Raw genomic sequence first — 13,740 nt, 5'->3', positions numbered from 1 at the left:
AGTGGGGAAAATTATTGACAGTAGTTTCAGCCAGACGGGTGTTTCTCGTGAAAGATTGACGAGGGGGGACGAGGGATTGGAGCTCAGACGAGCACCTGCCATGGAAATAACGATAAAACAAAGACAGGCTCGCAACGTCTCTTCTGTGGGAGAGAGGTTGCAGAGAAGAGAAAAGGGCACCCCCCACTAAACCACGAAGTCTATTTTGTACTATGTCAAGGCAGGATAGGCTGTTTTTAGCAGCCCAGATGTAACAGCAGTACTCCATCCTTGGACGTGAGGTTTCTTTTTTTTTACTTAGGCGTCACCACCTATCAAGGCCCAGAGGCCACTAGAGGATAAGGGTTAAAGAGTCTAAAGTAGTCATTGAGGCAATATCATAGTAATCGTTAGTTGTGGAAATTATTAACTTAAGTGAAACAGCTCATCAAGAACTTGTTTACGTTGGACTTGAAGACGACTATATTGTAGTCAGTTGGAAAGCAAGCAAATGGAAAACAGTTCCACAGGCGTGCAATTCTAAGAAAGAAACTTTGTTAATGGAATCTATGTTTAGGCTTAGTCACAGATAAAGATTGGGGAAATTATTGATAGTGATTTCAGGTAGACGAGTGTTTCTCGTTGGGCGAGGGGGGCCATAGATTGAAGCTCAGACGAACATTTGCCATGAAAATAACGATAAAGTAGAGATAGAGTAGAGGCAGGCTTGTAACATCTCTTCTGTGAGAAAGAGGTTGCAGGTTTCTTTTGCGTTTTTGTAAAATTGTATTCAGCATCACATTTTCTGAGTATCTTGTTGAATTGCAACAAAAGTGTCTTTTGTATTCTTACCTCTTTTCTATTACTTTTTCATCCCAAACAAGACACAACTTACTTGGATGTAAGGAGCTACTATTTGGGACAAAATTTTCAGGGGTAATATGTAGGAAGTTAAGCAGCAAGATGCCACATTACATTTAAACTTCTGCACGTAAGTGCAGTCGGCGAAGCAGGGACCGGAAGAGAATTCCAAAGTCTAGCAGCTTGAGGGAAGAAACTATTTCAGTAGAAGGCTGTCCGACACCTAGGAATCTCTACAGTGTAGTGGTGGGATTTTGCTGCTTGCCGGTTAATTACGTCGAGGGGATACAAGGGCTTGGAGTTTGTCGGATCATGTTCTATTAAATACTTTTATAATTAGATACAGCAAAGCCTACTTTCGTTGATGGGACAGAGGTTGGAGTTTGGTTGACAGTGCGGGACCTATTAGGTGTGCCACTTTTTGTTGAATCCTGTCTAGGAGTGAGAGATTAGTAAAAGATACACCAGAAATCCACGTACATGCTGTGGTGTATTGATTTTTGTTTCCGTAAATAATCTTCAAATTGATTTGTATTCTTAATATTAGTTAATGGTGAAATCGACTTAATATTACCTTCATACTTGTAAACTTATCATTTTTTTTAAACATAGAAAGTATCCACTTCGTCATGGCCGCTGTATCTAAAATTGTGAACTGGTATTTAAAGAATCCCAATTATTTTAGGTCGCATAGTTTATGGTGGAATTTTTCTTTTTATCATTAATAAAAGAGTTTGAATTCATTTTTTTAAAATAAGTTGCAATTTTTGCAGTTAATTTGTGATATAATCATGCTTGGTTACTATTTTTAAATAGTAATCTATATATATAAAAGGTAAAATGTGTGTATGTGTGTGTGCGCGTTTGAAAGTCTGGCAAAAACTTCTGACAGACGCGTCGGAACCTGACCAAACCGGTATCGTTTTAAAGCTCGACGTCTCTGACAACAAATATCGAAAAATTGGCCCCCAAAAATTAATTCCTTCACAACCTAAACTGGGCAGTTTTCTACAAGGAGAGGTCGGTTTCTTTGAGTCGCCATTTTTGCAAGTCATCGCATCGGTTGGATAGACTTCGCTTAATTTCAATGTTCTGAACTTCCGGTCGCGTCATGGAGCATCGGTAAGAGCTCAGATTTTCTTTCATTTTCTTTTCCACCTTCGCGTCACGGGTTCGAGCCTGCCTGCCTACTAACACTTTTTTAAACATCTCTTTACTCTGCCTACCTACTGTTCTTTTGATTCCCCCTACTACCATTTTTAAACACCTCTTTCTACATGAGCTGCCGACTGTTGTTTTGTCCCTCCGCTATCATCACTTTTTTTAACACCTCTCTCCACCCGGATTCCTTACTACATTACCTGCACACACACGGGCAACGCCGGGTACCCCACACCCGCTACTACCATTTTTTTTACCCCTCTTTCCACACGGCCTGCCTACTATTGTTTTGACCCCCCCCCCCGGCTACTGCCACTCTTTTTTTAACACTTCTCTCCACCCGGACTTCCTAACGTTATTTTAACCCCCAACATCTCTCCACACTCGGGCAACGCCGGGTATCTCCGCTAGTCTTATTATAAAAGAATGTGTTATTTGTTAAAAGTATTTAAAAATTAAAAGATTTTTATTTATAAAAAACACTTTCATTTTATTCTTTTCTTTTATCGTGTATCCGAACTGTGTATGATATAATCTAAATCATTATTTTCTACTTCGTATAAACAAAATATTTTTGCTTGTAGAGAATAATTAAGAATTGTTAAAAAAAATCCCAGAACTTCATCAAAATTACGATGTTACCATTATCGTATCCAGCCTTCATTTTACTTAGGAGTTTACTAAACCTTTCTGTTCTATTTTGAAAGCATTATGTAATTTATTCTTAAAATTTTACGCATAGTCTAAAAGACGAATCATACATTTTCTCGGTTAACTATTTTTCTTTTAGAAGTATGCCCAAAACAAAGAGAAAAGAACTAAACCCAAGACAGTCTTGAACAGCTTTCCTAGCAGCAAGCAAAACGAAATGAACCCCTTCGTATCAAGGATACCAAAATTTTCTGATCATAGATTTTAAAGTTTGATGAAAACATTTAAGAGTACTCTGTGATTCGGAATGATCCACACTGAATTGATAATGCTTAATACTCATATCATTAATCACTTATTCAAATAATATAGTCACAAAATTTGATCCATGGCCAAAGGAATCCTCACTAAACAAAATAACAGTTAAAGCGTTAATAATAGTTTCAGCCTATATGTTTCTTAGTTAGATGGCCACAACAGCGAGTTGATGTACACATAATTGTCCCTATGTTTTGTTTTTGGAAGAGGTTCCAAGGAAATCAACTAGAACTCTACTGAAAGATTCTTCAAATGCTGGAATAGGTTTTTAGAGAAACGGGTGGAATCTTTTGATTAGGTTTTCCAACAACGTTGCAAGCATGACAAGGATTACAGAAACTGATGACATTTTGCTTAAGTTTCGGCTAGTAAAAATGATTAAATATATTTTTAGGTAGGTCTTATTTATTCCTAAATGTCCTGACATGACATGACGTGAATATCATCAGCTATAATCAGTATTTATTGCTGGTATACTTTTAAGACTATTATCCGATTTATTACTGCCCACTCCTCATTTAGACTAGCGTCTACTGGATGCAATTTCCTTATTAGAGTGCCATCTCTCATATAAAAACGTTCCCTGACCTTTTTTGGTTCTTCTAAAGGAAGTATTCTATTTTTGAGAAGACAATGTTTAGTGTATTTTCCTTATCTATATATTGATACGATAGCGTGTGTGTTATTTTCTGTGTCACTCTTACATCCGGGTCGTTTAATTGTTATGTACTTTCATTTCTTCTCATAAATAATTTTACCAAGCTTTCTTCATATGTTTCGGTTTCGATTATAGCTGATGGCACTTAATTAATCTATTGTTTTTATAAATAATTTTATCAAGAATTCTTCATAAGTTTTGGTTTCGATTTCGATTATGGCTCAAGGAACTCAAGTTATATATACATATATTTTTTTTCGTAAGTTTTTATTTCGGTTTCGCTTCAAGCTAATGCACCCAAGTCACATGGATATATTCTTTTTTTATTTTTGAAATCGCAACTTTATAATATATAAAAATCGATAAAACATTAACTCTATAACAATATATACGAAATCTGCAAGAATTAAAATATCATATTTAAGCGTACTTTGCGACCGGGCTTTGCGGGGCGTTCGAGCTAGCTTAGATAAATACTTTTGCAGTTTTAACAAAAAAGCTACAATAACACGAGAGCGTCTCCATTTAGGCTGAATATCAACATGAAGAATGTCAAAATCAATACATTACATATGAATGAGTCCCCTGTGGAATTTCCCCAGGTCCCGCTGTTTCAATAATAAATTGATTTTAATCTAAATCATCTTTTGGTATTTCTATGTCGTTTTTCTTTTTGAAGGTGGAGTAATTAAAATATTTTCTATTTCATTCGATTTTTGTGATCGATGACATAAAAGTTTCATTTTACTGCAGCAGATTTGCTGGTGTTGATAAGTCTAAATTTCCTGAAATCAGTTTCTTCGATTTCACCCTATTAAGAAAAGTATAATTTGTCTTCTATAAACCCAAATCACTCACTTATTTTTACTTTGTTACAAACGATTGGATCTGCTACTACCTGCCAAGTCATTGCTTAGCGGTAAAGAAACATCCTTAACTGGTAAGGTTAGTCGAACACCAACTATGATTGGACCATTGATACAGTCTGTTTTAGGCGAACGATCTAGTCATTGTCGCTTGGCTATCAACATTTCTGCAAACAATAGAAATAACAGCTATGATCTACTAAATATAGCCACAACTTATAAATTCTTACGAATTCACTCACACAAACGTCCACATACATATAATGAGAAAACAGCACATTTTTGTCTTGACCGTTTGACCCCCCCCCCACATAAGTTTTTTTCTCAACAATTTTGACTTTTGGCTGTTACGTCAAGAGTTAAATAAAATTTAGATATTTATGTATGGATAGATTTTGTCATTATTTTTGATATTGTCATCCGCTACATTTGAACTCCGATGTTAATGAAGTCTTTATGTGTGTGTGTGTGTGTGTGTTTGTGTGTGTGTGTGTGTGTGTTTGTGTGTGTGTGTGTGTGTGTGTGTGTGTGTGTGTGTGTGTGTGTGTGTGTGTGTGTGTGAGCGCACGCGCGTGTGTATTGAGATGCTTAATCGGAATCAGAATCGAGTATTTTGAGGATATCAGAATTGGAATCGCAATCAGAAAAATTCTACCTATTTTCCGATGCCAAAACGATTCTTTTACTTGATTTTTTCTTTGCAAAAAACAAAAGTTTAAAATTTAATCTTCTATTTCTGGTAAAATAATAAATATTTATTAGTCTTAAAATATCAATGAAACTAAAATCTATTGTTCGACTTCGACAAATGTACTTTTCTGTTTGCGAAAATATTATATGAATTTTTACGGTAATCTGCAAAAAACAAACAAAAAAAAAAAAAAAAAAAAAAAAAAACACGAATAACGCTATACCTAAATATTTAGAAATTTTAAAAGACTCGGAATCAGAATCGGTAATTGTATCAAAATCGAGAGTTTAGAACATAATCGGTAATTGTATCGGAATCGGTAAAATATTGGAATAGTATCATATATAATAATATGTTAATAAATTATAAATATATAATAATATGTTAATAAATTATAAATATATAATAGTATGTTAATAAATTTGTTGCTGTGTACAAGTACTAATTCTATACTATCTCTGACAAACAAAACTGAAATCGCACTTGATTGTGCAAGTACTTCTACTTGGCGATCTCTTATGGTCCTTCTGTAAATAAATTGTCATCAAATAAACGACAGCGAATGGCTCTAACTGGTAACACCAGATGCGGGCCCTATTTCAAAGAGTGTCTTGGACCGGATGCCGGGCCCTGTAAATCATCAAATATCCCGTTTTATACGTAGCTCTCCATTGAAAATGTTAATTCGATCGTAGTTTTACGACATCGACCTTTGAACTCGATAGCAAGACCGTCATCTGTTTAAAGGTCACGACCCAGATCTTAATTAACGGAAATTGGTTTTATATTAAACTAGCGGGGGGGGGGGGGGAGGGTACCCGGCGTTGCCCGAGTGTTTGGAGGTGTGTGTACTCGGGCGGGGTTGGGGGTGTTAATCAAAACATAAGAATAAGTGAAATAAAAAAAACTAAACTAAAAAAGAAAAAAAAAAACAGAAAAACGACCGTTAAAACTTCTTTAAAAAATCTGAAAAATAAAGCGCGGGGGGGGGTGCTCGGGCGGTGTGTGTGTGTGTGTGTGTGTTGGGGGGGGGTAATCAAAACATAAGAATAAGCGAAGTAAATATTTTTAAATATTAAATAAAAATTAAAAAATCGAAAAAAACACACAAAAAAACTAACGTAACGAACGATGTCAAATGTAAAAATGGGAAAAACAAAAACAAAAAGAACGAACGTTAAAACTACTTTTAAAAAATCTGAAAAATACCCCCCCCCAAAAAAAAAACACGTGAAAAATGGCTTAAATAAGCCTGTTTCAATATTAAAATTTAAAAAATCAGTCGGTACCCGGCGTTGCCCGGGTGTTTTTGGGTGTGTGTGGTCGGTCGGGGTTGGGGGGTGTTAATGAAAACCTAAGAATAAGCGGAGTAAAAAAAAAAAAAAAACAGAAAAACGAACGTTACGTGAAAAATGGTTTAAATAACCCTGCTTCAATATTAAAATTTAAAAAATCGAAGAAAAAAAAGACATCTCACACCATGATTCGAACCCAAAACGTCTAGATAATGATCTAGCGTTCAAACCAACTGACCTAAAACGACGTACACGAACTTAGGTCATTTTTTTAAATCTTCAAACTAAATCAGGTTACGATGTCGTATAACGCATGCGTAGAAGCGAATTCGTCATGAGAGGACGGTTTTTGCTGAACCCCCCTGTAGAAAAGTGCTGATTTCAGGGTGAAAAAAATAACATTTTTGGCCAAATTTTTACGGTATTTGTCGGGCGAAGGATGGGGCTTTCATATGTGACCAAATTTGTGAATTTTTGTTCTGTCTGTCGAAAGTTTTTAGCAGACACACAAACATACACACATACATACATACATGCATTTTCGCTTTTATATTTATAGATTAGTAAAACGAGCAAGAAAAAAAACTCTGCATCCCCCCTCTCTATACACAGACAAATAAAAACACATATTTGCTTGTTCATTCGTTTTTTACGGCATCTCAACACTTTCTACGCAATTTAATGTCGAATCCAATCAGTCTGATCAAAAACTCCAAAACTTTAAAGTCTTTAATTATGTTTTTGTTTGGTTGTTTTATTTTGTGGCATATCAATCCCAGAAAGATTGTCGAAATTGGATTTTCTTATAGATTTATCTATATATTAATACGATAGCGTGTGTGCTATTTTCTGTGTCACGCTTACATCCTGGTCGTTTAATTGTTATGTACTTCCATTTCTTCTAAATGATTTTACCACGACTTCTTCATAAGTTTTGGTTTCGGTTTCGATTATAGCTAATGCCACTCAAGTCATTTAATTTTTTTTATAAATAATTTTACTAAGAATTCCTCATAATTTTGGTTTCAGTTTGGATTATAGCTAATGGCATGACAGTAATCTATTTTTTAAAAAATAAGTTTATCAAGAATTCCTTATAAGTTTTGGTTTCGGTTTCGGTTTCGATTATGGCTGAAGGAACTCAAGTTCTCTCTCTCTCTCTCTCTCTCTCTCTCTCTCTCTCTATATATATATATATATATATATATATATATATATATATATATATATATATATAAGTTTTTATTTTGGTTTCAAGCTAATGGACCCAAGTCATATAGACATATTTTTATTTTGTTTTTGAAATTGCAATTTTATAATATATAAAAATCGATAACTCTATAATAATATATACGAAATTTGCAAGAATTAAAATATCATATTTTAGCGTAGTTTACGACCGGCCTATGCTGGGTGTCCCTACTAGCTTAGATACAACTTTTGCAGTTTTAACAAAAGAACTACAATAATATCAGAGCGTCTCCATTTACGCTGAACATTTACAGAATGCCAATATCAATAAATTGCATATGAATGAATGCCCTGTGGAATTTCCACAGGTCATGATAGTTTAGTATTAACAGCTTAAAAACATATTCAAACATTTTGTCTTAATTTATCCACCACTCATCAAAGCCTGAAAGCCACTCGAGGATAAGTTTAATAGATGTAAATTGGTCAGTGAGACAACAGCGTAAATAGTCAGTAGTGGTGGAAATTGTGTACATGTTGCTTATTTAAACGGACGGTGCATCAAGAATTTGTTTATATTGGAGTTGAAAACGACCCGGTTGGAAAGCAGCCCTGCAGTATAGAGTTCAACAGGCGGACAATTCAAGGAAAGGAGTTGGTTCATGAATTTGCGTTTAGATTTAGACACAGATAGAGAGTAGGGGAAATTGTTGATAATGGTTGTAGATGGACGAGTGTTTGTTGTGAATGTTTTGCAGGAGGAGGCATATTTGGATAGGTACCTCTCTCAGGTCTGTTTATTTGTGAAGTTCTTATGAAACTTGTCTTATGTCCAGACGATTTGTCAATTATATAGGCCTCCTAGTATGGTATGCAAATTGGAGCTGCGTCTCTTCTAAGGATGTATGTGTGAATGACATTTGTGTGCTCTATATGGAATCTGGATATTAACATTATATTCCTTTTTTTATCATTTTAATCATTATTTTCGTTAATTTGTTCTCTTTTTGCGTGTAATTTATTCTTGATGCAAAAGTTTCACAGTTCCTGCCAGTGATTTATTCAATATCTGCAACAGAGAGGAGAAAATTTTAAAGTCATGAATCCATTAAGTTCGGTCATCATAACAATACAATTTGCAGTCCTCTCTGATCCATTTGGGCAGAATAAAAAATAGAAGGTATTACTTTCGGAACCTCCCTCATAGAATGAATTTCTTTTAGATTGACAGACTGGTTCCTATAGTAAATAGTTTAGGGATTTATGGCTATAAGGTAGATGGGTGTATTTTTCTACTTTTTTAATTTTTTACAAATAGAGTCACCGCTTATCAAGGCCCGGAGGCCACTCGAGGATGAGGGTTAATGAGTGTCCAGTAGTCAAAGGGAACATGTGGTAGTTTTCGTTAGTAGTGGAAATTTGGTAAATTGGATTATTTAAAGGGCATGGTTAATCAAGAATTTGTTCACGTTGGATTGAAGACAACCATATTGTAGTCATTTGGAAAGCAGGAAAACAGAACAGTCGTGCAGTTTTAAGAAAGAAGCTTTCTTCATGGAATCTACGTTTAGGTTTATCACAGGTAAAGACTGGGGGAAATTATTGATAGTGGTTTCAGATAGACGAGTGCTTTTCGGGAAAGTCAGGACAGGGGGGACCATAGATTGGAGCTCAGACGAGCACTTGCCATGAAAATAACAATAAAGCAGAGACAAACTCGCAACGTCTCTTCTGTGGAAAAGAAGTTGCGTAGAAGAGAAAAGGGCATTCCTCACTAGGCTACGAAGTCTATTTTGAACTCTGTCAAGTCAGGATAAGGTGCTTCTAACAACTCCTGCCAAGATGTGGCAACAGTACTCCATCCTTGGACGTACTTGGCTCTTATATAGGTAGAGAATTGCATCAGCAGTGAGATATCTACTGGAGCGGTAGAACGATCCCACCATTTTCCCAGCAGCCTCGGGAACGGATTTGATGTACGTGTTCCATCTCAGATAAGGAGTATTTAAAATGTATGAAATTATAATGATGCTAATAATATAAGCCTTAAATTTTATAAATTAGTGTGCAAGAAAATACATGAATTCATGATCATGACAATTTACAAAAAAATATGCGACTGAACCTATCTTGACAAGATCATTCTTGGTTTGCTTACATATTTAGAAGTTTCAAACACCTAAATCTGTTTAAACAAAAGGAAAAAAAAATTAATTCGGAATTCATCGTTTCTTAGCGTTCTCCTCGGGGAAAAGATGTAACAAGAAATTCGGAAAAGATGGCTAGTGCTCTGGAGGCCTCCTTAATTTTAAAAACGATAATATGCTACACGCGTTCGCTATGTGAGGACATATTTTCATCTATACTATTATTAAGATTCTAAATGTTTATTTATTTATGTGTGTGTGAGCCTATATACCAATAAAGCCTTCGGACGAATGCACCAAATTGAAAAATTCTTTTTTTCCTTGAAAGGTGTGAGGCCCTAAATTGTCCTTATCTATATATGGTTCGTAACGAACAACGCCGAGTCACACAAAAAGCCCGAAATCAGGGATTTGGGGTCGCTTCATAAGCTTGTCGAAAAAGTTATCTGCCCATGTCAACGGAATTTAGCACTGTATGTATACAATCGCGGTAACATCTCTCAGCATACGGACAGGACTTGTGGCGCAATGGATAACGCGTCTGACTACGGATCAGAAGATTCCAGGTTCGAATCCTGGCAAGTTCGTAATAATTTTAACCATCATTTTATCCAACGTTTACTCATTATCCTTACCCTTAATTAGGATATTTTTGTTTTTTCAGTGATTTTGTTTTGTGCATATAGGAATTTCCCATACTCCGAGTTCACAGGGCAAGCGTTGAAGGTAAGACGATGTTGAGTGTACTTAATGTTGAGTGTACTCGGTTTTGTGTTTGACTCGGCGTTGTGTGTGTCGATGCGGCGCAGCCGCTAGTATCTAATGAAATAACAAGGCCGATAGCCATTAGTCGCGTGCTTTCGTATAATGAATAAATGCGTGAATGTAGGATTGACATGAAATTCTTAAAGATAAACAAAAATGGCCGAAAAATTGGCTGAAATGACTTAAATAAATAAATAAAAAGTAAATGACTTAGAATGACTTTAATGAACTTAAGGATGAATTGAATGACCTTAAGAATGACTTGAATGCTTAAAAAATAACTGGGATCCTTCAAAAACAACTTGAATGATCTGGAGAATGACTTGAATGGCTTTGAGACTGACTGGTTGTAAAGTGGGTGATCATTTTACATTAAATTAATAGAGAAAAGTGATCCCCCACTTTATATCACATAGTTACAAACATGAGTCCAGCATGTAGTAAGGACAGATATTACACTTGGATCTTGGCCAAAAGGCCAAGAAAATCTTAAAAAGCTAAGAACAGCATCTATTAACAACAGACCTTTGATCTTAACCAAAGAGGCCAAGCACAAAAGTGTTACGGACAGACGACAGACCGACCGACCGAGTGACCGACCGACCGACCGATCGACGGACCGACGGAGTGACTTATAGAGTCGATTGCGCGCGACTAAAAATATAGCTGACCCAAGATGAAATATACTACATGTGGACGGTATTTGAGGAGATAGTTTTTGTTTACTCATGTGCAGCAATGAAGTGTGCTCAATATCCTGAATAGAGCAGATGTGTTTAAACGTTTCTTTGTTATACTGTTTCATAAAAAAATCCCCGCACGATGTTGCCCGGGAATAATAATAGTAGTAGTAGTAGTAATAATAATAATAATAATAATAATAATAATAATAATAATAATAATAATAATAATACATTTGGTATGTAGTAAAAAAGTGCTCAATGTATTAGATAGAGCAGGTGTGTTTAAATGCAGAGTTGCTCGAGAAAAAAGAACTTTTGTGTCTTTTGCTGTCATGTATTAAACAAAGGATATGGTGTTGTCCGGGAGCCATAATAGTAATAACACAATATAGTATATAGCAAGTAGTTTAAGTTAGTCAGTGCAAAGTGCTTGATATCCTGGATAGAACAAGTATATTTACACGCCATGTTGCCCGGAAAAACAACAAAACTATGTTTTGTTATAATATTTTATAAAAGAAAAAGTACTTGGAGTTGCCTGGGAGTCATAATATTGATATTGAAGCATTACATTTGATAAGAGTAAATATGTGCTTTCTTGCAAGTCAGAAACTAAATAAGATACAGTTTCAGCAACTAAATAACGTGCTTATGATTTTTCCATCCACTTTTAATATATTTTCATTCATATTAAAAAAATATTTTTCACTCATTTGATTTACTTTATTTTTCTTCATTTTTTCATTTTTTTTCTTTATTAAGGTTTTCATTCACTTCTTTCATCCATTTTCATTCATTTTTTTCATTCATTTTTGTTTAATTTTATCATTAATTTTTCCATTAATTACGACATATTTATTTCATTCCTTTTCATTCTCTGTTTCATATATTTTAAAATTCATTTCTGTATATTTTTTAATTTATTGTTCATTCAAATTTTATTCAATTTTTCATTCATTTTTCCATTAATATTTTCATTCATTTTTTATTTTCATTCTTTTTTATTTTAATTCATTTGTCTTTATTTTACGTTTCTGAAATTTTGAGATGAGGATTCGTTGTTCGTATTATTATAAAGTAAATGATGTTGATAAAAACAATAGTCCGAAAACTCCAAATAATACGAATATTTCTTTTCAATTATTGGTTCCCCGACAAAGGAGGGTGGACCTGTAAATTCACCCTTGTCCCTTCGTCCGTTCGTGTGTCCGCACTTTTCTCAATAACTACGCCTTGGAATTTTTTTAAATTTTGCACAAACATTAAACATGATATGAGTAAAAAGTAACAGAACGGATTTTCCGGGAAAACTCCGGTTGCCCCCCTCCTAGGGGTGCTTTTCGGGTTAAAATGGCTAAAATTGACACTTTTGTGCTTATTAAAAAAATTGATGCCTTGGATTTTTATAAAACTTTCTGAAAAGTTCTAACTAACTGATTTATATATAATTTTATTTGTCTAAACTTCGCGATAACTCTTGGGTATACCCCATGGGTCCTTTTAGGGTTAATAAAAACACACCATTTTTGGGACTATTTAACCATATTTGTCCAAACTTTTCTGTGTATGTCTATTTAGCAGTTTTGCATGGTGCTGAACTCAAATTTAAATATGTTAAGGCCTTGGGGACTTTTAGGGCTAAATAGGCGTGGTAAATTATGGACTTAGTCATTTCTTTTTTTTTTTTTTGCATGGTGCAGAACTCAAATTTACATATGTTAAGGCCTAAAACTGCACCGTTTGTTCATTTTCACCTGGATTTGACGTCCCCTGGGAACTTTTGGGGCTAAATGGGGGCGGAGGGCAAATGCTGAACTTAGTCAATTTTTATGCCTCGTTCACTGTTCACTCACGGGGGACTATGCATGCTTCACTTGCTTTTTTTTTTTTTTCATATTTTCATTAACTTTTCTCAGGATCTTTTACCTTTATTAATTTTAGTTTCATTTATTTTTTATTCATTTCTTCTAATTCATTTTTCTAGTTTTCTTTTTTTTGTTGTTTACCATTGATCTTTTCAATCATTTTCTTTTTAATTTTTTTTCATTTGTTTTTCTTCATTCTTTTAAAAATACTACTACTACTACTACTACTACTACTACTACTACTACTACTAATGATAATAATAATACTACTAATACTAATAATAAAGCAATAAATACCCGAGCAGTATCCATAATAACATAGTCCGGACATTTTCATAGGCTGGACAAAAGAACTCAGATACCTGGAGCAAAGAACTAAGGAATTAATTGAAATGCTTATGCACTGCACTCGAAGGATTACATTGACCAACTCACTATGTAAAAAAGAGAAGAGGAGGAAGAAGACTGATAAGTATTAGAAAACTGCATTGATGGCACGATAATCGTGACCTAAACTAAAGTAATCGACAAAATGAACAAGACAAGGAGAGGCGAACTCTGAATCAAAAAAGATGAGGTAAGTGAAATAGAAAAGTTATCAGTAGGGGT

The 13,740-nt window shown here is 34.7% G+C and overlaps 1 non-coding gene across 1 annotated transcript; it reads left to right on the top strand.

Moving 5' to 3' along the window:
• Positions 1–10,332: 10,332 nt before the first annotated feature.
• On the top strand, positions 10,333–10,405 carry Trnar-acg (transfer RNA arginine (anticodon ACG)). The gene has a single exon. It is a non-coding gene; the product is annotated as a tRNA-Arg (tRNA).
• The last annotated feature ends 3,335 nt before the right edge of the window (positions 10,406–13,740 follow it).

This window comes from Euprymna scolopes, chromosome 17 (assembly GCF_053919585.1).
Source record: "Euprymna scolopes isolate OS-2025 chromosome 17, ASM5391958v1, whole genome shotgun sequence".
NCBI classification, from domain to species: Eukaryota; Metazoa; Mollusca; class Cephalopoda; order Sepiida; family Sepiolidae; genus Euprymna; species Euprymna scolopes.
This window is presented reverse-complemented; position numbering and strand designations above follow the sequence as displayed.